Here is a 25941-nt window from a genome sequence, read left to right as displayed (position 1 = left end):
ATGCTGGCAATCTAAGGTATTCAGTACAACCTTCTGGAGCCACCAAAAAACAATTCTCCTAGCTGACTGTGAGATGATGTTCGATGTGGTAAATATGGATATTCAGGTGAGGAAAAGAAAAACAAATCCCAGACATGAATGTGATCAGCAAAATCATATCTAGATTTATAAAATAAAAGTTCCCAAATAAGAAGCTACATTACAGTAAAAGTTCAAATTTAATTACAAAGAAAATGTTTTTAGATTAAAAAAAAAAGGAAGGAGAAAAGATAGAAGAGGGATAGGAAAGGAGGTTTATATCTCAAATAAAAGAAAAAAGAAGTAAACTACACAGAAATACTTCCCAAACTCAAGGATTCAATAGGTCTTGCCCCTCTATGTTCTCAGAACAAGAGTAAAATTAATTTAGGAATAAGATTCTAATTTACAAGAGTAAAATTAATTTAGTAATAAGATTCTTCTAAAATATGTAATGTGGAAGCAATGAACCTGGATAATACTGTCTGCAAGGATCAAAGTGCAACCTCTGCAAAGCCCCATGTATTGACAGCTTTTAGTACAGGACATCCTGCAAAAGTCAAAACTCTGATTCCGGACATAAATATTCCTTTAGAATCAAAATTACATTATGATTTAATTTGACTGCAAAAAGACTAGTTTTACTTCAAATAAAATACAGACAATCCCCACACACATTTTTTCAGTACTTAAGAGAAGTACGAGTTTTGTTTTATTTTTTTTAATTGTTTGTTTCAGTCTGTGGATCACTGGACTGAGGAAAAAGACTCCCCCCGCCCCCAGAGATAGCATATTCTATCTGTTCCTAACACTATTGGGGGGACTAAGGCTTCAAAAAACGTAAAATTTTGAGGAGATGAATCAAGTCAGTTATCAACTTGTAATAGAAACAAAGTTATAAAATCATAGACAACAACTATTAACATGATTAAATGACAAAGTATATAAAGTGTATTAGTATGATGCTAGCAAACAAGAAGCACTAGGTAAATGACAGATTTCTCTGTGCTCTGAGGGCCATTTTTAGAGAATAAATGCTATGAAGATTTCTTGGATAGATAATGTATTTCTTTATACCCAAAAAAAGTAGAGATGATCCCCAACTTACAATGGTTCAATTTACAACATTTTTGACTTTTAATGGATTTATCAGTATGTATCCTCATTATAAGGTGAGGAACGTGTACAAAGGGAGAACTTATTTTACTTAATCCAATTATATTCCAAATACATGCTCCATTGATAGGATAAAACTAAAACATACTTGGTGCTCGAGATGATAACTACATAAATAAAACTAAAAATGAGAAAACTGGATACCAAAGGCAAAAAAAAATAGACACAGAACCAAGTATGAAGGGGCAAGCATAGCTTCTTAAAAAATAATGACTCCTAGAAGGTAACATGGGGGAAAATCTAGGTGATATTGTTTGGCAATGACTTTTTACATGCAATATCAAAATCCATGACAGGCCGGGTGCAGTGGCTCACACCTATAATCCCTGCACTTTGGGAGGCTGAGGCAGGTGGATCTCTTGAGGTCAGGAGTTTGAGACCAGCCTGGCCAACATGGCAAAACACCACCTCGACTAAAAATACAAAAAACTAGCCAGGCATGGTAGTGCATGCCTGTAGTACCAGCTACCTGGGAGGCTGAAGCACAAGAATTGCTTGCAGAAGTTGGATGCAGAAGTTTCAGTGAGCCAAGATCACACCACTGCACTCCAGTCTGGTAATAGAGCAAGATTCTGTCTCAAAAAAAATATATATATAATCCATGAGAGAAAAAAATGATTAGTAGGTCTTTATTAAATTGAATTAAAATTGAAAATTTCTGCTCTGTGAAAAATATTGTTCAGACAATGCAATGACCGGCCATAAACTGAAAAATAATTTGCAAAACACATATCTAATAAAGAACTGGTATCCAAAATATTCAAAGAATTCTTAAAACTCAACACTAAGAAAATAAGTTACTCAATGAAAAGTGAGTAAAAGATCTAAACAGACAACTTATCAAAGAAGATACAGAGATAGGAAATAAGCGAGTGACAAGATGTTTAAACATCATGTCATTAAAGAAACGCAAATGAAAACAAAAATGAGAAACCACTACACACCTATTGGAACAGCTAAAATCCAATATGTCCTTAGACAGATTAATAAACAAATGATACACCCATAAAATAGGATATTATTCAGCAACACAAGAAATGAGCTATTCTAGGTTAACTTAGAAAAAAGAAGTCAGGTAACTCAGAAATGAAAGTGGAGATATTACAATTAATGCCACAGAAATACAAAGAATCATAAGAGATAACTATGAACAATTATATGCCAAAAAACTGGATAACCTAGAAGAAATGAATAAATTTCTGGAAACATACAATCTACCATGACTGAATCACGAAGAAATTAAAAATCTGACAGACCTATCACCAAGAAAGAGACTCCATCAGTAATAATAAAAAAAAAAACTTCCCAACAAAGAAAAGCCCAGAACCAGATCACTTCACTGGAGAATTCTATCAAATTTAAAGAATTAGGCCGGGCGCGGTGGCTCAAGCCTGTAATCCTAGCACTTTGGGAGGCCGAGACGGGCGGATCACGAGGTCAGAAGATCGAGACCATCCTGGCTAACACGGTGAAACCCCGTCTCTACTAAAAAATACAAAAAACTAGCCGGGCAAGGTGGCGGGCGCCTGTAGTCCCAGCTACTCGGGAGAATGAGGCAGGAGAATGGCGTAAACCCGGGAGGCGGAGCTTGCAGTGAGCTGAGATCCGGCCACTGCACTCCAGCCCGGGCGACAGAGCCAGACTCCGTCTCAAAAAAAAAAAAAAAGAATTAACACCAATACTCTTCAAACTTCAAAATAATTAAAGAAAAGGGAACACTTCTAACTCAATTTAGGAGGCCTTATTCTCATATCAAAGCCAAAAATACTGCAAGAAAACTAAAACCAGTATCTCAGGATATTGATCAAAAAAATCAACTAAATATTAACAAACTGAATTTAACACTGTATTAAAAGGATTATACATCATGATCAAGTAGGATTTATTCCTGGAATGCAAAGATGGTTCAACACACAAAAATCAATCATATAACACAGCATATTAACACAATGAAGGACAAAACCCACATGATCATCTCAATTGATACAGAAAAAGCATCTGACAAAATTCAACATGTGTTCATGACAAAAACACTAAACAAACTAGGAATAGAATAAAACTACCTCGACACAATAAAGGCCATATATGAAAAGGCCACAGCTACCAACATACTCAGTGGTGAAAAACTAAAAGCTTTCTCTCTAAGATCAGGAACAAGGCAAGGATATCCATTCTCATCACTTCTTTTCAAGATGGCATCCAAGCCAGAGTGATCAGACAAGAAATAAAAGGCATCTGTGGTGTTATGCTGTGTGTGTGTGTGTGTGTGTGTGTGTGTGTACAGAGAGAGAAAGAGCGAGAGAGAGAGCACGCACACAAGAGAGATTTGTTTTTGTCCATGGTTCCTGACTTCTAACTCCTATAGCCCTTGTTACAGTCTTTCATTATATAGTTAGGTGTGTCAGGCCTCAAGAGCAAGCCTCAGAAAAGAGAATCTATGGGACTTTCTCCTGCCGTCCTTTTACCTGCCCCAAGTTACACTTTCTGATTGTGGGTCACAATCCCCAGAGAGAGTCCTGCCCTATACCCTAGGGGAAGGAATATTGACATCATGAAACCCAAGAGGAATGGGTGCTGGGAGCTTGGGGATAGAAGAACACACGGAGGTCCCTGGAGGGTGGCATGCCCAGAGAGAGGTCATGAAAGCTCCATGTTCCCTCCTCCATGCCTCACCCTACACATCTCCTTGTAATCCAATAATAAAATTCTAAGCCCTACAACCAACTGGATGAACCCCTCCTCTCAGCTAAGGTTTCTCCAAAGAAACCTGAAAACCTAGTTCAGGCCATGATGGGAAGTCGGGTCTGGACATGCCTCATTATACTTTCCTCCCTTTGGTATTCAGGAACAACTGACCAGCATTAATATTAAAACAAAGATCTTACAACTGACAAAAAAGACTCTTTGTATCAATAAGATATCAAATTCCAACCCGACTCCAGCATAGCATCACATGACAGAAAGCGGGCCCTGGATGAAATAAAAATATTTTACCCCAAAATATATTTGACATATTTTGAAAAGGCCCTGCAAAGCCATCTCTTAAAAGGGAAATTTTACATTATGTAAAGAATCCTCTTTCCTTTCCAGGCCATTTTCTGATCCTAAAGAGATGAGCTGAGAGATCTGAAGAATCTTTTAAAGATCTGAACAGGAAACAATTGTCATCTATTGCATCTAACAGTGGCCACCTATGAGACTTCATCTATATAGAAAGAACCTTGGTCTCCACAAACCCTTAACTCAGATATTCCTTTCTATTGATTCCAAGCTTTCAGATAATAACTTAACTCTCAACCAACTGCCAATCAGAAAATCTTTGAATCCACCTATGACCTACATATAAGTCTCTGCTTCGAGTTGTCCTGCCTTTCCAGACCAAACCAATGTATACCTCACATGTATTAATAAACCAGGAATAAAATAAAACTACCTCAACAGGCCATAGCTGCCACTGAGCCTGCCACCAATGCCTCTAAGCAGAAGGTGGTTGTGGCACCCACAAATGCCAATCTTGGCAAAACTGAAAGGGATGTCTTCATCAAGGTTTATGGATTTGGCTTAATAAAGCTTGATTTGAAAGCAAAATCTGAGAATGAAATGGAATTCACAAGCTCAGCCTCAGCCAACACTGAGACCACCAAAGTGATGGGCAGTCTGGAAACCAAGTACAGATGGACTGAGTACGGCCTGACGTTTATGGAGAAATGGAACACCAACAATACACTTGGCACCGAGATTACCGTGGAAGTTCAGCTTGCACGTGGACTGAAGCTTACCTTCTATTCATCTTTCTCACCTAACGCTAGGGAAAAAAAATGCTAAAATCAACACAGGGTACAAGTGGAAGCACATTAACCTGGGCTGCGACATGGATTTCGGCATTGCTTAGGCCTTCCATCCGGGTGCTCTGGTGCTAGGTTACGAGGCCTGGCTGGCCAGCTACCAGATGAATTTTTTTTTTTTTTTTGAGATGGAGTCTCACTCTGTCACCCAGATTGGAGTGCAGTGGCACGATCTCGGCTCACGGCAAGCTCTGCCTCCCGGGTTGACACCATTCTCTTGCCTCAGCCTCCCTAGTAACTGGGACTACAGGCGCCCGCCACCACACCTGGCTCATTTTTTTTTTTTTTTTTTTGTATTTTTAGTAGAGACGCAGTTTCACCATGTTAGCCAGGATGGTCTTGATCTCCTGACCTCGTGATCCGCCCGCCTCGGCCTCCTAAAGTGCTGGGATTACAGGCGTGAGCCACTGCGCATGGCCCAGATAAATTTTGAGACTGCAAAGTCCCAAGTGAACCAGAGCAACTTTGCAGTTGGCTACAAGACTGATGAATTCCAGCTTCACACTAATGTGAAAGACGGGACAGAGTTTGGCAGCTCTGTTTACCAGAAGGTGAACAACAAGTTGGAGACCGCTGTCAATCTCGCCTGGACAGCAGGAAACAGTAACATGCGCTTCAGAATAGCAGCCAAGTATCAGATTGACCCTGACACCTGCTTCTCAGCTAAAGTGAATAACTCCAGCCAGACAGGTTTAGGATACGCTCAGACCCTAAAGCCAGGTATCAAATTGACACTGTCAGCTCTTCTGGATGGCAAGTACGACAATGCTGGTGGCCACAAGCTTGGTTTAGGCCTGGAATTTCAAGCATAAATGAATACTGCACAATTGTTTAACTTTAAACATTTTGCAACATAGCTACCTTCAGAATTTACTGTATCTTTTAATGTTGGATGTCTGGAAAGCAAGTATTACTAAATATGTTAGACCTCCAGGTTAAAGATGATTCAGCTTTAAGATGCTACCCTTTCAGAGGTACAGAAGAAACCATTTCCAAAAAAGGTCCTTTCAGTGGTAGACTTGGGGGTAACTTGGTGGCCCCTTGGAGATACCACGTTTCTTTTTTATCTAGAAATGACTGCAAGTGGAAGCTGATAATATGTAGGTACTTTGTAAATTTTATTGAGTAAATGAAATAAATTGTGATTTCCTGAGAATCAAACCTTGGTTTCCTAACCCTAATTGATGAGAGGCTCGCTGCTTGATGGTGTGTACAAACTCACCCAAATGGGATTTTTTTAGACAGATCTTCATGACCTGTTCCCACCCCAGTTCATCATCACCTCTTTTACACCAAAACGTCTGCAGGGTGGTGTAGTCACTGTTTCTTTTGTGCCATTTTGGGTTGGAGAGGGTGGATGTGATAAAGCCAATAATTCAGGACTTATTCCTTCTTGCGTTGTTTTTTTGCCCTTGCACCAGAGTATGAAATAGCTTCCAGGAGCTTCAGCTATAAGCTTGAAAGTGTGTGTGTGACTGTAATCACATGGTGACAACACTCAGAATCTAAATTGGACTTCTGTTGTATTCCCACCACTCAATTTGTTTTTTAGCAGTTTAATGGATACATTTTAGAGTCTTCCATTTTGTGTGGAGTTAGATCCTCCCCTTCAAATGCTGTAATTAGCATCACTTAAAAAAAACTTGGCCAGGCACAGTGGCTCAAGCCTGTAATCCCAGCACTTTGGGAGGCCGAGACAGGCGGATCATGAGGTCAGGAGATCGAGACCATCCTGGCTAACATGTTCACGTGAAACCCCGTCTCTACTAAAAATACCAAAAAAAAAATTAACTGGGAGTAGTGGTGGGCGCTGTAGTCCCAGCTACTCGGGAGGCTGAGGCAGAAGAATGGCGTGAACCCGGGAGGCAGAACTTGCAGTGAGCCGAGATCGCGCCACTGCACTCCAGCCTGGGCGACACAGCGAGACTCCATCTCAAAAAAAAAAAAAAAAAATACTGGGGAGGAGTTTTTTACTCCCTAGTAAACACTCAGCCTCCAGCAATTCATCCATTACCAATGAAGTGTTTTTACCAGTTTATGGCCCAAGCATCTTTTGTTATCTTGGTTATGATTCTCTGCATTCACCTGTCTCTCTAGTTTAGGTGATGGCAGTTTGACCTGGTACCTCAAATCTCTGATGGATCTAGAACAGTCTTTGATTTTCAGTTTGGTCAGATTACTGTTATTGTTAAGGACAGGAGTGAAAACTTGCAGATTCTTCACATGTTGAGGCTAAAATTAGAAGTTCAGTGATCTTTTAAAGAGATTTTAAAATTTTTTTAAAGTCCTTTAAATTTACCCATATATTTAGCACTTCCAGGACTCTTCATTCCTTTATGGAGGTCCAAATTTCCATCTTATATAATTTTCCTTTCATGTGAAGTTCCTTTAAATTTACTATAGTTCAGTTCAGTTGGCAATGAATTACCTGCTTTTGTTTATTTGGAAAAAGTTTTATTTTTTATTTATTTTTATTTTCTAGATGAAGTCTCACTCTGTGGCCCAGGCTGGAGTGTAGTGGCACAATCTTAGCTCACTACAACCTCCGTCTCCTGGGTTCAAGCGATTCTCCTGCTTCAGCCTTCCGAGCAGCTGGGATTACAAATGCCCACCATGACACCCGGCTAATTTTTGCATTTTTAGTAGAGATGGGGTTGCAACATGTTGTCCAGCCTGGTCTCGAACTCCTGATCTCAAGTGATCTGCCCATCTCAGCCTCCCAAAGTGTTGGGATTACAGGCATGAGCCACCAGACCCAGCCTTGAAAACTCTTTACTTCACATTTACTTATTTTTGTATTGACATGAGATTCACATAAAATTAACCAGTTTAACATGTACAACTGAGTGACATTTAATACATTCACAATATTGTGCAACCAGCTCCATCTAGTTCCACAACATATTTGTCATTCCCCGCAAAAAGCCTTGAACCCACTAAGCAGTCACTCCCCATTCCCCTCTCCCCCAAAACGTTGGCAACCACCGATCTGCTTTCTGTCTCTATGGATTTAACCATTCTGGATATTTCATATAAATTGAATCATACACTATGTAATCTTTTATGTCTGGCCTCTTTCACTTGGTTTAATGTTTTCAAGTCTCATCTATATTATAGCATGTATTGGTTCTTCATTCCTTTTTATGATTAATAGTCTGTTTTATGTACATTCCAATACCAAATTTTGCTTATCCACTCATCAGTTAATGGACATTTGGGTTGTTTGCACTTTTGGCTATTGTGAATACTGCTGCTATGATCATCTGTATACAGGTATTTGAGTACCAAATTACCCAGCAATTCCACTCCTGTATATACCCAAAAAACCTGGTAATTCTATTTTTAACTTTTTGAGGGATCACCAAACTGTCTTTCATGGCAGCTGCACCATTGTACAGTCCTAGTAGCAATCTAAGACAGTTTCAATATCTCTACATCCCTGCCAAAACTTGTTATTATCTTTTTTTATTGTGGACAACCTACTGGGTATGAAGCAGTATTTTGTTGTGGCTTGAAATACCATACTCGAAATTCAAAATCACAATGAAATACCACTCAAAAGACTAACTCAGGTTGTTATACACCATTCTCTTTTGAGAAATGTCTATTTAAGTTCTTTGACAATTTGTTAGTTGGGTTCTTTCTGTTGTTGAGTTGTAAGAGTTACTTACATATTTTGAATAGCAGACCCTTATCCAATATATGATTTGCAAAAATTTCCTGTTTTACTTTCTCGATAGTGTCCTTTGACGCACAGAAGTTTTTAACATTGATGAAGTCCTATTTACTTATCTTTTCTTTCGCTGCTTGAGCTTTTCCTGCCTTATGTAAGAATCCATGGCCAAATCCAAGTTTATTAAGACACACCTCTATGTTTTATTCGAAGACTCAGAGTTGGGGTTTTTTTTTTGTTTTTTTTTTTTGAGACTGAGTCCTGCTCTATCACCCAGGCTAGAGTACAGTGGCACAATCTCAGCTCACTGCAACCTCCACCTCCCGGGTTCAAGCGATTCTCCTGCCTCAGCCTCCCGAGTAGCTGGGATTACAGGCGCCTGCTACCATGCCCAGCTAATTTTTGTATTTTTAGTAGAGATAGGGTTTCATCATGTTGTCCAGGCTGGTCTCGAACTCCTGACCTCAGATGATCCACCCACCTTGGCATCCCAAAGTGCTAGGATTACAGGCATGAGCCAAAGCACCTGGCCAAGACTCAGAGTTTTAACTCAGTTAGGTCATTGATCCATTTTTAGTTAATCTTTGTATATATATCAAGATAGGAATGTACCTTCATTCTTTTGCATATGGATATCCAGTTGTTCCAGGATCATTTGTTGAAGAGATTATTTTCTCCCCCACTGAATGGTCCTGTTGAAAATCAACTGACCCTAAACTTGGGAGTTCACTTCTGCACTCTCAATTCTTTCCCATATGCCTATCCTTATACCAGTACCATACTGTTTTAATTACTGTAGCTTTATAGTAAATTTTGAAATTGCAAAATTTGAATCCTCTAGTTTTGCTCTTTTTCAATACTTTTGACTATTTGGGACCCTTTGCAATTCCATATAAATCAGATTGACTTGAACAGTGCTGCCATCTAAATAAATTTAAATCTTCCAATCCATGAGCACAAGATGAATTTCCATTAACTTAGGTATTCTTTAATTTCTTTCCCAGGTTTTTTTTTTTCTCCTGAGGGCTATTGTAAATGGAATTTTTTTGTTTGTTTCCATTTCAGAGTATCCGTTGATGGTCTAAAGAACACAGTGATTTTTGCATGCTGATCTTATGATCTTATATCTTGCAACTTTGCTGAATTAATATATTAACTCTAGCAGTGTGTTTGTGGATTCTCTGGATTTTCTATATACTGTATAGGATCACGTCACCGATAACATTTTTATTTCCTCCTTTCCAATTTGGACGCTGTTTCTTTATTTTTCTTGTCTAATTGCTCTGGCTAGAATTTATGTATACAATGTTGAACAGGAGTGGTGAAAGCAAACATCCTTGTCTTATTCCTGATCTACCTCTGGGTTTTTCATAAATACCCATTATGTTAAGTAAAGTTTACCTTCATTTTTGAAAGCTATTATATCTTAACTGAGTATAGAATTATAGGTTGATCATCTTTTCCTTTTGTTGTCAACCTATGGACTTCAGACTTCTGAAAAGAAGTCTGCTGTAGTTCTACCTTTGTTTATCTTTATGTTTTCTGTCTGCTTTTTTCTCTTTTTACTGGCTTTCAACAATTTGATATGTACTGTATGGTTTCATTACATTTCTTCTGCACGGGGTTCATTGAGCTTCTTGGATCTATGAGTTTATGGAAGTGACTCTCAACTGGGGACAGTTTTTTTTTTTTTTCCATCTGCATCCACAGATGTTTGGCATGTCTGGGGCAATTTTTTAGCTGTCACACTATGCAGTGCTATTGACATCTAGTGAATAGAGACCAGAGTCGCTGCTTAATGTCCCACAATGTACAGGATACCCTCCATAATGAAGAATTTTCTGGCCCAGAATATCAATGGGGCAAAGATTGAAAAACTGCGGTTTACAGTTTATCAACTGTTTGAAATTTCAGCCATTATTAACTAAATTTTGTTTCTGTCTTCTCTCACATTTTTTCTCCTTTCTGGGTCTCCAATTACATGAATGCTACATTGCATTATATTTTCCCACAGCTCATTGAAGTTCTGTTCTTTTTTTGTTCAGTCTTTTTATGCTCTGTGCTTCATTTTGATTAGTTTCACTTGCTCCATCTTCGAGCTTCAAGTTCACTGATCTTATGTAATGTCTAATGTGCTGTTAATCCAGTATATTTTTTTACTTCAGATTATTTTATATATATATATCCAGTATATTTTTTTACTTCAGATTATATTTTTCCATATCTAAAAGTTCCATTTGGATATTTTTGTATCTTCCATTTCTCTCTACATATGTTCACGGTTTCCTCTACTGTCTTGAATATATAGTATATATTTATAAAATAAGTGTCTTCATGTCCTTGTCTGTTATTTTATCATCTTTATCATTTCCACCATCTACTTTTATTGACAGGTTTTTCTCCTGGGTCATATTTTCCTGCCCCCACTTTTTTTTTTCATTTTGGCAAGCTTTAAAGACCTTTACTGTAAGCAAGGCATTGTAATAAATTTTACATTCTTGCTTGCTGGATTTTGTTGTGTTCCTTTAAATTATGTTGGACTTTGTTTTGGCATGCATTAAGTTACTTGGAATCAGTCTGATCCTTTTGAGGCTCAATTTTAAGCAGTGCTAAGGCAAGGGCAAAGCAGCCTTTGATATAGCATTTAATTTAGCACAGTTACTGAAGTGAAACCCTTCTGAGGCCTCTACCATATGCCCCACATATTGCATTTTCATTTTACTCCTGACTGGTAGGAAACAAATATTCTCAGTCCTATGTCAGCTCCAGAAATTGGCCTACTGCTTTCTTATGTTTCTTTCCCTGGCCTCTTCTACATGCATAGATTAGTATTCAGCCAAAGGGACCCCTCTGCAGATCTCTGGAACTGTCAATAAAGGATCATCCTCTCTGGTATTCAGCCCTGCAAATTCTAGTTCAAACTCGTGAGACTGCCAGGCCATTTTGGGTTCTCCCTCCGTGCAGCCTGGAAAATGCTGCCAGGTAATAAATAAATGGATGCACCTGTAAGGCACAGCTTATTTTGTTGTTTTTTAGATGAAGTCTCACTCTGTCGCCCAGGCTGGAGTGCAGTGGCGCAATCTTGGCTCCCTGAAAGCTCCGCCTTCTGGGTTCATGCCATTCTCCCACCTCAGCCGGGACAACAGGCGTCTGCCACCACATCTGGCTAATTGTGTGTGTGTGTGTGTGTGTGTGTTTTTAGTAGAGAGGGGGTTTCACCGTGTTAGTCAGGATGGTCTTGATCTCCTGACCTCGTGATCTGCCTACCTTGGCCTTCCAAAGTGCTGGGACTACAGGCGTGAGCCACCGTGGCCGGCAGTTTCCCTTCTTTTGGAACTTTACACTACTTATAATACAATGTCTGAAGATTACTGTCTCATCCAGTAATTTTAGCCAAGCATCTGGATTTCTTCTTGTTTCTGGCAAAGGGGTAAATCTCGTCCCTATTACTCCACCATTCCCAGGAACATAAGTCCTACAAACATTAATTTTAAACCCAGCATAATATTCCATGAGGTAATCTAATATAATTTACTTAACCATTATCTAACAGTTGTGTATTAGGTTATTTTCACTTTTTCGCTCATAAACAGACATAATGAATATTTTTAAATATAAGAAATAAAGTACTTTTAGGCCACTGCACTCCAGTCTGGGTGACAGAGTGAAATTCCGTCTCTCAAAAAACAAAAACCAAAAAACAAAAAAGAAAGAAAGTACTTTTAATTAAAATCTTTAGAAAAAAAAAAATGACCCCAAAATTTGATTATGGTATATTCTAAAAACATTCCCCTTTCCTGGGATTAGTTCCTCCTTCTAATGCAACTGCACAAATACACATGTTAGAATGCTGGTCACAATGTTTTGTGGGGAAACAAAAAGATTATTATCTCAGGCAGAAATAATATTTTAAAAATAACCTGCCATTATCAGATTGAATCCAGAATAAAGATGCCAAAGATGCGTTAGTTTTCCTTTCTATACACTTCATCTACCAGAGTGGGTAAACTTTGGCTACTTTACCCTCTTGATTTCCACTCCAGTGAAATTTCTCTCATACAGGCTTAGAAGTTTATTCCATTTCTCTCTACTCAAAATCCATTAAGTCACTTTTATGTTGCATCAGCAATTAAATAGAGTTCAATTTGGCAGCCAACAGGATAAAATTGGCCAATTCTTACATTGCCTGAGACTCTATTAGTTGAGAAACTAAAATTCTCCTTCACTCAAAAGGGAAAGGGTAAGTTGTTGGCTAAATCTTTATCACTTGATTCAGACTCCACCTTAGTCAGTTTTAGAGTCAAGATTTAAAGCCTTGTGAAACTTTTTCTTCCATTCCTAAGATTATTAGGCTAATCTATGCAAAGAGGTTTCTTGCTTCTGTGTGCTACCTTTTTTGGATTTGTTTTACTGGTTTGTTTAATTCATATATAGTCTAACTGTAGAACTCTGGGAAAATTAATCAACTTCTTTGCCTCAGTTTCCTCATTTATAAAAATGGGAATAACAGTCCCTATTTCATACCTATTTATATGTATACATAAATAGAACAATATCCAGTGCAAAGTGGCCATTTTGTAAGTGTTAGTTAATACAATAATTATTATTGCCCAAAACATAGCCATTTCTCCAAAGTAAAAGTGTTTCAGCAATATAGATACAAGATGTTGTGATACGGGGACCTATGTGTGTGACCTATGGTCTTTACCTAATAGCTCTAAACTTCTGATTCTTTTGATAATACAACAACAAATCCCCCAAACAAAACAATCATAAAAACTCTAACATACCTCGTTATAAGAAAAAAAGAAAGCTAGTGCTTAATGAATATCTTCCATGTCCTTATATTATCCAATTTCCACTTCAAAACGAGTCTATAAAGCTGGTATTACCACTGTATTTTATTTAATCTAAGATATCCTCAATTATAAGAAGCACCATTATTTTCTGTAATGTTCAGAAAGAAAAAACATAACCAATTAAATATAATACACTATCTAAGACTCATGAAGATTTCAAAAATGTTAAAAACCGAATAAATATCTGCCTTAGATTTGGCCAGGCGCAGTGGTTCATGCCTTTAATTCCAGCACTTTGAAAGGCTGAGGAAGGAGGATCACTTGAGCTCAGGAGTTCAAAACCAGCCTGGACAACATGGTGAGACCCTGTCTCTACAAAAGGGAAAAAAAAAAAGATTTGATGAAATAAAAGTAAATATTTATTTTACAGATTCAAAAACTGAAAAGAAGTGAAGCACCCAATGCCACATAAGTAGCAGAATTGGGATTCACACCAAGATCCTTTGATATTCCAAAGCCTGTGTTCTTTCTATTAAATTAAATTATATTACTTCTCCAAGCTATTTTGGAAACCATTATTACACACTGACAATATTCTAAATTAAAATTTTGTCTGTGTCTTAAGTGTACTTTTTTTTTTTTTTTTTTTTTTTGAGATGGGGTCTCATTCTGTCACCTAGGCTGCAGTGCAGTGGGTGATCTTGGCTCATTCAACTTCTGCCTCCCAGGCTCAAGGGATCCCCTCCCACCTCAGCCTCCCAAGTAGCTGGGACCACAGGCAAGCGCCACCACTCCCAGATAATTTTTTTTTTGTTTTGCATTTTTGGTAGAGATGGGGTTTTACCATGTTGCCCAGGCTGGTCTTGAACTCTTGGGCTCAAGCGATCTACCCACTTCAGCCTTCCTAAGTGCTAAGATTACAGGTGTGAGCCACCACACCCCGCCTTAAGTGTACTTTTTAAATGTTTACATAAAGTACTCCATTTATTCAAAGAGAAAACTTTAAAATAAACATTTTGAAGCAAAATTATTCTGATAAATTATGCACAATTTAGTTGATAGATTAATACTATCATTCTAAACCCTTAAAAGAGGCACACTTTTCTGATAATCCTTTTGAAATACTAAATTTTTTTTCCTGAAACATGAATAGCTATTCATTTCAACACAGAAAAGTAACAACATTGATTTCATCTCATCTACCATTTGTCACACCATCAAAAAGAAAACTTATCATGAAAATATTGTTGGTTGCTACTTAGTAACAGTAATATTTATAAAATTTTTCAAGAAAGGGGAAATCCATAAACGTATGTTTTTAACTTGTTTCTCTTAAAATTACAAACACACAGCAGTATTTTAAAAAATCATCTCCTAAAACTTTTAAAAAACAGACATTTAGCCAGGCGCAGTCTCATGCCTGTAATCCTAGCACTTTGGGAGGCAGAGGCGGGAGGATTACCTGAAGTTAGGAGTTTGAGACCAGCCTGGCCAACATGGTAAAACCCCATCTCTACTAAAAATGCAAAAATTAGCCAGGCACGGTTGTGCATGTCTGTAATCCCAGCTACTTGGGAGGCTGAAGCAGAATTGCTTGAACCCGGGAGGGAGAGGTTGTAGTGAGCTGAGATCACCGCCAGCACTCCAGCCTGGGTGCCACTCTAGCCTGGGTGACAGAGTGAGATTCTGTCTCAAAACAAACAAACAAAAAAACCCAGACATTTATAAAAATGTCAATTCTCTAGAAATGTTCCACAAATGCTTAAATTAGCATTGGAAAATAATTTTAAATAAAAGCAATGAGAACAGAAATGATATGAACAAGTATTTTATCCAATCCTCCAAATTTCAGCCTTTCCTAATATTTTTTGTACATATACTACATACACTAGCTAACACGTTTTAAAGATTAAAAGACTGAAGAACGCTTTTTTTTTAACCAAACACTTTACACCACAAAAATATGTGAGATAATTTTTACACATAATTAATATGGTCAACAGAACTCCAAAGATTCCCTTATAGTCCACAAAGTAAATGTCATCACTTTGTAACAACAAACCAAAAATGAGAAATTGCTTTCTACCACCCCACAACAGAATTTAAGAATAAATATTACTCTTGTTGATTTCTTGGCTTTTGTCAATTGTCTTGGTTCCAGCACACTTTAAGGTGTAATATGTAAGTCATTTATATTTGTTAGTACTTTTACTCTATTTAACACTGTTTTAAAATGGCTATCATGGAAAATTACCTTCAGGTTATTATGACTAATTTTCTAGAAATGTAACACTGATCAAAATTTAAATTTTCTTTAGAAAATTATCCTAAATACAGTATTTATCATAGCTGTTCAGAAATTATAACTTTTCTTGGATTTTAAACACCAAAGGAAATCATAAAACATCAAAAAATTCAAATATTAAAACCAGCATTTCTGTAATAATGTCTCAAAAATAAACAGGAAAAGAAGGAACTATATTTTAATTAAGCAAAACAAAGGGTTAATATTTCTACAATATATCCAAATGATCTCATGTGTAAAAAAAAAAAAGACCCAATGGATAAACAGACCATGATTATAAGTACGCAACAGTTAGATACTTGAAGTTACCCACAGGTTTAGGGTTCTACTCACATACACCAATACTTGGGAAAATGTTTAACATCTCTTACTAATTTGCAAAATGCAAATTAAAGCAACAATGAACAATGAATTTTTAACTAGTTATATTAGAATAAATAAGGTAGTAAAATTACAGTGAAACAGGTACTAATAAGTGAATGGCCCTAGTGGCCTTGTAAAATGATATTAATCTTTTGGAAAGTATATGGCAATCCTACCAAGACCCATAAAAATATTAAGCACATATTAATTATTTTCACAATAATATAACTTCTGGATATTATAAGAAAAACATACAATCCTTTACTATTGCAACTTGGTATGAGATTCAACAACAATCCTTTTTGTTGGTCATCTTTACCTAAATTTAATGTTCTTAAATTTTTAAGAGAGAAACATAGGTCAGGATAGATTTTTAGATCTCTATCTCCCTTTTCTATTGTTTTCATGAAATGGTAAAAATGTTGGCCCCTAGGACACTTAGCTCTTGCCCCCTCTGATTCTTTTTTTTCCTTTTGTCTTTATTGTCCTTGTTGTCCTTGTTTTATTGTACTTGTTGTCCTACTTGATTTTGATTAAATTCCCTGTAGACTGCTCTTAGTATGAAGCTTTATACTGGAAGAAAGTTTTGGCTAATTTTAGAAGCTTAGAGCCCAGACAGCTCTAGAGAACCTTACCATGAACGTCTTGTACTCAGCCATGAATTGAAGTGCATAAAAACCCCTTTTAGCTTTACCTGTTGGCTATTTTAGAAATCTGCCATTCTCAGGACAGTAAGGTACTCTACTGCTTCCTTCTGCTTCCTTCTAAAGAGATGAGATGCCAATGCCACACAAATCTTTCGTTTTCTTTCATTTTTTAAAAAATACAAATCTGGCAGCTGTTGGTAGTTTGTCCCTATTTTCTCTAATCAACTAATTTTGTTACAGATATTGCTCAAGAGCTTTTGATTATGCTATCCTAGTTATTCTGTTAAGGAAACAGGACGATTCAAAAACTATGCTACGGCCACTACCATCTTTCCAGAATTCCAAATACCATAAATAATTTTTAATGTAACACATGAATAGGAATACACACATAGATATGTATTGCTAAAGTAGGTATGTTTCCATTCCATTCTCTCTTTTCCATTATTTTCGCCTCCATGCAACTATCTTAGTTGCATGATTTCATGAAAGGGAGATTTAGAGACCGACAACACAAGTTCAGTAAACATCAGTTATTTGTGGCTTACCAAAGTATGAATACTATCTCAACATTTTAATAGCTTCCCAAATTGTGAATCTCAACTTCTAAAAGCAGAATTCTCAAAACCTTATGTCTTAGACTTCCTTGAAGCTATGATGTGCAGGCCCATTATCTACATTCCATCAACTAAATGTGCAAGCAAGCCATATGGATATAAAATGGAGCAACATATCACTGACTTACAACTCATAATTTTTATCTTTTTTTTTTTTTTTTTTTTTTGAGATAGAGTCTCACCCAGGCTGGAGTTCAGTGGTATGATCTCAGCTCACTGTAACCTCCGCCACAGGTTCAAGTGATTCTCCTGCCTCAGCCTCCTGAGTGGCTGGAATTACAGGTGCCTGCCACCATGCCCGGCTAATTTTTGGATTTTCAGTAGTGACAGGGTTTCACCATGTTGGCCAGGCTGGTTTTGAACTCCTGACCTAAAGTGATCCGCCCGTCTCGGCCTCCCAAAGTGTGGGATTACAGCATGAGCCACTGCACCCGACCCAACTCACACTTCCTAATTCACAGTACAAAATTTGGTTGATGTGGTCCCACCAACAAAAGTAGTGTTAGTTATAAGCAAGATTTAAGTAATTAAATCAAATTTATATGAATCCATATTCTAAGTACACAGGAGAATATTAACTAATGCCATCAGAAATTCACATGTAGAGGCCAGGCGCGGTGGCTCAAGCCTGTAATCCCAGCACTTTGGGAGGCCGAGACGGGCGGATCACGAGGTCAGGAGATCGAGACCATCCTGGCTAACACGGTGAAACCCCGTCTCTACTAAAAAAAATACAAAAAACTAGCCGGGCGAGGTGGCTGGCGCCTGTAGTCCCAGCTACTCGGGAGGCTGAGGCAGGAGAATAGCGTAAACCCGGGAGGCGGAGCTTGCAGTGAGCTGACATCCGGCCACTGCACTCCAGTCTGGGCGACAGAGCGGGACTCCGTCTCAAAAAAAAAAAAAAAAAAAGAAATTCACATGTAGAAATCAATGTTATCATACTAATGGATAACACATGAAATACACTATTGCTTTGTAATTACTACTATGAAGTCATCACGTACAAACTTGTGGGCTGAAAACATTGACCAAATATGCAAAAATTAAAATTGAGTTTGATATTTGCCATAGGCTTTTTGTAGATATTCTTTATCAGATTAAGAAACTTCCCTTCTATTAAAAGCTGTTAAGAGGTTTTTTATCATGATTGACTACTGAGTTTTGTCAAATCTTTTTCCCCTCTGTTAAAATGATTATTTTTTTCTCTTTTTCTCTGTTAATATGACAAATTACACTGCTTTTCCAAAATTAAACCATCCTTACACTCCTGGAATTAATCCTACTTCATCATGACATACTATTCTTTTTATATGTGGAGGAATTGGATTTGCTAAGGGTTTTTTTCCCACATATTTTAATGAGTAAATTGACCAACTGACCTCTTTTGTATCATTTTCTCACTTATTTTTCAAAGCAACTTCTATGAAGTGAATATTATTATCCATATCAGTTATCTATTGATAGGACAGTGCTATATAACAAATACCCCACAAATCTCAGTACATAAAACATTAACATTTATTTAGCTCATCAGTCTGTGGGGGTCTAGCTGATCTGGGCTGGACTGGGCTGATTTCAGGGGTCCAGTTCATAAATCTCTTTTTCTGTATCATTCTTGCCAGACTCTAGTGTCAAGATTATTCTGGCCTTAAAGAAGAACTGAGAAGCATTCCCTCTTTTTCTGTTTTTCAAAAGAGTTTGTATATGATTAGTGTTACTTCTTCTTTAAACAATTGGAAGAACGTACCAGTGAAGCTATCTGGAACTGATATTTTCTATGCAGAAATTTAAAATTAAAGATTCAATTTCTTTAATAGATACAGGACTATTCAGATTTTGTTTCCTATTCTGTCAGCTTTGGCAAATTGTATTTTTTTGAGAAAATATTCCATTTCTTCCAAATAATCCATTTACTTGGCTAAAGCTAGTCATCAGATCTACTTACTAATTTTTTTGATTCTTTAAGATACATGGTGATGTCCCTTTTTCATTCTTGATATTGGTTTGTCTTTTTTTCTCTTCTTTATTATCTTGCTAGGATTTTACTAATCTTTTCAAAGAATCAACTTTCAGCTTTGATGGTTTTTCTCCAGTATACATTTGTTAACTATTTCATTGGCTTGTCTTCTTATCTTTATAATTCCTTCTATTTCCTTTAAATTTGACTTTTTTTCTTTTTTTTTTTTTTGAGACGGAGTCTCACTCTGTCACCCAGGCTGGAGTGCAGTGGCCGGATCTCAGCTCACTGTAAGCTCTGCCTCCTGGGTTCATGCCATTCTCCTGCCTCAGCCTCCCGAGTAGCTGGGACTACAGGCGCCCGCCACCTCGCCCGGCTAGTTTTTTGTATATTTTTTAGTAGAGACGGGGTTTCACCATGTTAGCCAGGATGGTCTCGATCTCCTGACCTTGTGATCCGCCTGTCTCAGCCTCCCAAAGTGCTGGGATTACAGGCGTGAGCCACCACGCCCGGCCGACTTTTTTTCTTTTTATAGCTTCTCGAAAAGGACTCAACACATTACGTCCTCTAGGGAATTCCAAACTATTCAAGAAGAAACTTACTGAGGACAAATAACCAGAAATATTCTTTTCATGGATTCTCCGGCTCCTCACTTGAAAAAAGGAGAAATGTGTTCTTATTTCATCGAACAAGAAGTTCTCAAATGGGAAAGAGAGGTTCAAAATAAAACTTTCCTTAGCTTGTAAGAAGTTTTTTCCTCTTATTTAGATATAAGCTAATAACATTTTATCTCAAGGATGCAATATGTACGACATGAAGAGATAAATAATTTTCTCAGACAGTATATTTTAGAGTCCCTACAATAACCAAAAAGCATCTTAAGGAACTATCTCTGGCCTTTTAAACATTGCAGAATAACTTCAAGGAGGAATGAACAGGAATCTTTTCTTCCAGTTATCTGAGTAATTCATTCCCTTGCCAATTTAAAGTGCTTATTCAAATGTTTATCCTCTCAATACGCCTACGCTAGTCACCCTATTTAAAATTATAAACCAATAATACCCCTTCATTCTACGCTCACAATCTCCCAAAACTTCCAGTGGTAGAATAAGCTCCATAAAGGTAAGAAATGTCTGCTTTTGCTCATTGATGTATCCTAGAGATAGAACAGTGCCTGGCACATGGTAAGAACTTAATAATTATTTGCTTAATGTATGAATAAATGGATAAGAAAAATAAGGCATAACTTCAAATAAGGTGGGTTTTCATATGAAAGTAAAGTTTAAGAATGAATTTTAGAATAAGACAGATTGTGTTCAAACCCGCCTCTGCCACTTATTAGCTGTTAACTTAAGAACAAATTCCTAAGGGGTGGTTTTCTTATGCAGAAAATGCAGATAATTATAGTATCTGCTTTATAGGGTCATGGTGAGGACTAAATAGAATAATGTATCTCACATACTTAGCACAGTGCACGGCACATAGTAAGAATGCTGTATGTAACCTAATGATTATTTTTATTATTACTGAGTGCCTTAGCGAAAGGCATGTATAAATGGATCCATATCAATCTCCACTAAAGTTTCTAGTGGCAACGTCAGTCTCTGACACTGTTCTATAGACCACCTTCATTAATGGTTGACTCAAGGTACAAAAAATCACGCTAATCTGCTACTATAAAGACACATGCACACGTATGCTTACTGCGGCACTATTCACAATAGGAAAAACTTAGAACCAACCCAAATGTTCATCAATGATAAAGAAAATGTGGCACATATACACCATAGAATACTATGCAGCCATAAGAAAGGATGAGTTCATGTCCTTTGTAGGGACATGAATGAAGCTGGAAACCATCATCACAAAGACAGAAAACCAAACACTGCATGTTCTCACTCATAGGTGGGAACTGAACAATGAGAACACTTGGACACAGGGCGGGGAACATCAAACACAGGGGCCTGTCATGGGATGGGGGAGAGGAGGAGAGATAGCATTAGGAGAAATACCTAATGTAAATGACAAGTTAATGGGTGCAGCAAACCAACAAGGCACATGTATACCTATGTAACAAACCTGCACGTTGTGCACATGTACCCTAGAACTTAAATTAAAAAAAAAAAAAAAAACTTTAAAAAAAGCATGCTAATCTAATTTCCTGATGACAGGGTCAATGAAAGACAGTTCACACACTAGATGTCACATTCAGAATCCCCCCACCCCAAAAGTCTTAAATGTGGGAATAAGATGTTGGATAAAATGAAATTTAATATGGGTACACATAAGTACTGAACTTAATACAGAACACACATTGCATAACAGAATGCACAAAAAAGACAGGATTTTAGTTCACTGAAAGTTAAAGAAGAATTAACATTGTAATGTGGTTGCAAGAAGTGTTAAGGTAATTTTAAGCCACAATCAGTGCAAGCATAGTGTTCTAAAGAGAGAAAACTTCTATTCGGCAGTAGTCACACTACACCTAAAATAGTCTGTTCAATTGCAAAGGCCATACTCTAAAAGAGGTGTTGAGAAACTGAAATTTGTTCACACAAGAATGACTGGGAAGGTAGTGGGACTTGATGATGAAGAAGATGAAGGACAATTTTAGAAATTATAAATATTTGGCCTGAAGATGAGGAGACTTAAAAGCTGTCGTAAAACTTTTGAAAGACTCGGCTGGGCGCGGTGGCCCACGCCTGTAATCCCAGCACTTTGGGAGGCCGAAGTGGGTAGATCACAAGGTCAGGAGATCGAGACCATCCTGGCTGGCTAACACGGTGAAACCCCGTCTCTACTAAAAAATAGAAAAAAATTAGCCGGCCTGGTGGCGGGCACCTGTAGTCCCAGCTACTTGGGAGGCTGAGGCAGGAGAATGGTGTGAACCCAGGAGGCAGAGCTTGCAGTGAGCCGAGACTGTGCCACTGCACACCAGCCAGGGCAACAGAGTGAGACTCAAAAAAAACCAAAAACAAACAAACAAACAAAAAACTTCTGAAAGACTCTTATGTAAAGAATCGAACATAGTCTATGTGGGCCTAAAAAGCAAAAATATAACAGATTAGAAAACAATAACAGTACCAAAACAGCGAAATAAATTTTGGCTTAATATAAAAAGAAGCTTCTAACAACTGGAGTTCTTCAAAAATTGGGTCAATTTCTTCACAAATAGTAAATTCCCCATCATTAGGACTCTTCCAATAGAAGCTAAAAGATTGTATGCTAGAATAATCTAGAGAAAGAAAATTAGTCTAAATAACCAACAAATTCATTCTAATAATGAGATTACAAGCTTACAACAAGAGAAGAAAGAGAAATATAACTTAAAAAAGATACACAAATGGTCAATGTGTACATTAAAAGGTGGTCAATATCATCACTCATCAGGGAAATGTGAATAGAAATCACAGTAAGATACCACTTCGCACCCACTAGGATGGCTATAATCAAAAAGATAGAAAACAAATTAGAACCCTCATACACTGTTGACAGGACTGTAAAATGTTGTAGCCATTTTAGAAGACAGTCCAATGGTTCTTCAAAGTTAAACACAGAATTACCATTTGATCCAGCAATTCTGCTCCTGGATATATGTCCATTAGAAATAAAGACGTATGTACACACAAAAACTTGCACACAAATGTTCACAGCAACATTATTCAAAATAGCCAAAAGGTGGAAAGAACCCAAATGTCCAAAAAAAGATGAATGGAAAAACAAAATGTGGCATATCCATACAACAGAATATTATTCATCCATAAAAAGGAATGAAGTATTGACACACGCTACAATGTGAAGGAATACCCTGAAAACATACTAATAAAAAAAAGTCAGTCATAAAAGACTGCATGTTATATTATTCCATTTGAAACCAGAATAGGCAAATCTATAGAAAAAGAAACTACATTAATGGTTGCTTAGGGCTGAGGGAAATGAGGAGATTGAAACTAAGAGCTAAAGGGTATGGAGTTTCTTTTTGAAGGGATGAAAATATTCTAAGATGAATTGTAATGATGGTTGTACAACTTCATGAATATACTAAAAACCACTGAATTGTACACTTAAATGGGAGAACACAGTGGGTGAATTTTAATGTGTCAATTTAAAAAGCAGAGAAAAATGAAAAAATGTGTTCAGTAAACTACATTTAAAGAAACTAGGAAAGACTATACTTTCAGGGATCATTTATATCTGAACAACCTGCTCCTGAATGACTACTGTGTAAATAATGAAATTAAGGCAGAAATAAATAAGTTCTTTGAAACCAATGAGGACAAAGACACAACGTACCAGAATCACTAGGACACAGATAAAGCAGTGTTTAGAGGGAAATTTATAGCACTAAATGCCCACAGGAGAAAGCGGAAAAGATCTAAAATCGACACCCTAACATCACAATTAAAACAACTACGTGGGTGGCTCAGACCTGTAATCCTAGCACTTTGGGAGGCCGACGTGGGCGGATCACGAGGTCAGGAGACTGAGATCAGCCTGGCCAACATAGGGAAACCTCATCTCTACTAAAAATACAAAAATTAGCTGGGCATGGTGGCACGTGCCAGTAGTCGCAGCTACTCAGGAGGCTGAGGCAGGAGAATCACTTGAACCCAGGGGACAGAGGTTGTGGTGAGCCGAGATCATGCCACTCCACTCCAGCCTGGGCAACAGAGACTCCATCTCAAAAAAAATTAATAATAGTAATAATAATAATAAAAACAACTAGAGAAGCAAGAGCAAAGAAATTCAAAAGCTAGCAGAAGACAAGAAATAACTAAGATCAGAGCAGAACTGAAGGAGATAGAGACATGAAAAATCCTTCAAAAAAAATAAATGAATACAGGAGCTGGTTTTTTGAAAAGATTAACAAAATAGACTGCTAGCGAGACTAATAAAGAAGAAAAGAGAGAAGAATCAAATAGACACAATAAAAAATGATAAAGGGGGTATCACCACTGATCCCACAGAACTACAAGCTACTATCAGAGAATACTATAAACACCTCTACGCAAATAAACTAGAAAATCTACAAGAAATGGATAAATTCCTGGACACATACACCCTCCTCCCAAGACTAAATCAGGAAGAAGTTGAATCCCTGAATAGACCAATAACAAGTTCTGAAATTGAGGCAGTAATTAATAGCCTACCAACCAAAAAAAGCCCAGAACCAGACAGATTTCACAGCCGAAATCTACCAGAGGTACAAACAGGAGCTGGTACCACTCCTTCTGAAACTGTTCCAAACAACAGAAAAAGAGGGAAACCTCCGTAACTCATTTTATGAGGCCAGCATCATCCTGATACCAAAACCTTGCAGAGACACAACAAAAAAAGAAAATTTCAGGCCAATATCCCTGATGAACATTGATGCAAAAATCCTCAATAAAATATCAGCAAACCAAATCCAGCAGCACATCAAAAAGCTTATCCATCACGATCAAGTTGGCTTCATCCTTGGGATGCAAGGCTGGTTCAACATACACAAATCAATAAATGCATTTCATCACATAAACAGAACAAATGACAAAAACCATATGATTATCTCAACAGACGCAAAAAAAGGCCTTCAATAAAATTTAACACCCTTTCATGCTAAAAACTCTCAATAAACTAGGTATTGATGGAACGTATCTCAAAATAGTAAGAGCTATTTATTACAAACCCACAGTCAATATCATACTGAATGGGCAAAAGCTGGAAGCATTCCCTTTGAAAACTGGTACGAGACAAGGATGCCCTCTCTCACCACTCCTATTCAACATAGTACTGGAAGTTCTGGCCAGGGCAATCAGGCAAGAGAAAGAAATAAAGGGTATTCAAATAGGAAGAAAGGAAGTCAAATTGTCTCTGTTTACAGATGGCATGATTGTATATTTAGAAAATCCCATCACCTCAGCCCCAAAACTCCTTAAACTCATAAGCAACTTCGGCAAAGTCTCAGGATAAAAACTCAATGTGCAAAAATCACAAGCATTCCTATACACCAATAATAGAGAGCTAAATCATGAGTGAACTCCCATTCACAATTGCTACGAAGAGAATAAAATACCTAGGAATCCAACTTATAAGGGATGTGAAAGACCACTTCAAGGAGAACTACAAACCACTGCTCAAGGAAATAAAAGAGGGCATAAACAAATAGAAAAACATTCCATGCTCATGGATAGGAAGAATCAATGTTGTGAAAAGTAATTTATAGATTCAATGCTATCCCCATCAAGCTACCACTGACTTTCTTCAAAGAATTAGAAAAAACTACCTTAAATTTCATATGGAACTAAAAAAGAGCCCGTATAGCCAAGACAATCCTAAGAAAAAAAAACAAAGCTGGAGGCATCACGCTACCTGACTTAAAACTATACTACAAGGCTACAGTAACCAAAACAGCATGGTACTGGTACCAAAACAGATATACAGACCAATGGAACACAACAGATGCCTCACAAATAACACCACATACCTACAGCCATCTGATCTTTGACAAACCTGACAAAAACAAGCAATGGGGAAAGGATTCCCCATTTAATAAATGGTATTG

At 37.4% G+C, this 25941-nt stretch overlaps 1 protein-coding gene and 1 pseudogene across 1 annotated transcript in view; one reads left to right on the top strand and one right to left on the bottom strand.

The window, feature by feature from the left end:
• Positions 1-25941, bottom strand: part of ACBD6 (acyl-CoA binding domain containing 6) — a 208926-nt gene that overhangs the window by 133522 nt on the left and 49463 nt on the right. The window lies entirely within an intron of this gene.
• On the top strand, positions 74-5851 carry LOC112634370 (annotated as a pseudogene).

The sequence above is a fragment of the Theropithecus gelada genome, chromosome 1 (assembly GCF_003255815.1).
Source record: "Theropithecus gelada isolate Dixy chromosome 1, Tgel_1.0, whole genome shotgun sequence".
Lineage (NCBI taxonomy): Eukaryota > Metazoa > Chordata > Mammalia > Primates > Cercopithecidae > Theropithecus > Theropithecus gelada.
The sequence above is the reverse complement of the archived record's forward strand: the minus strand, read 5'-3'. Positions and strand labels throughout refer to the sequence as shown.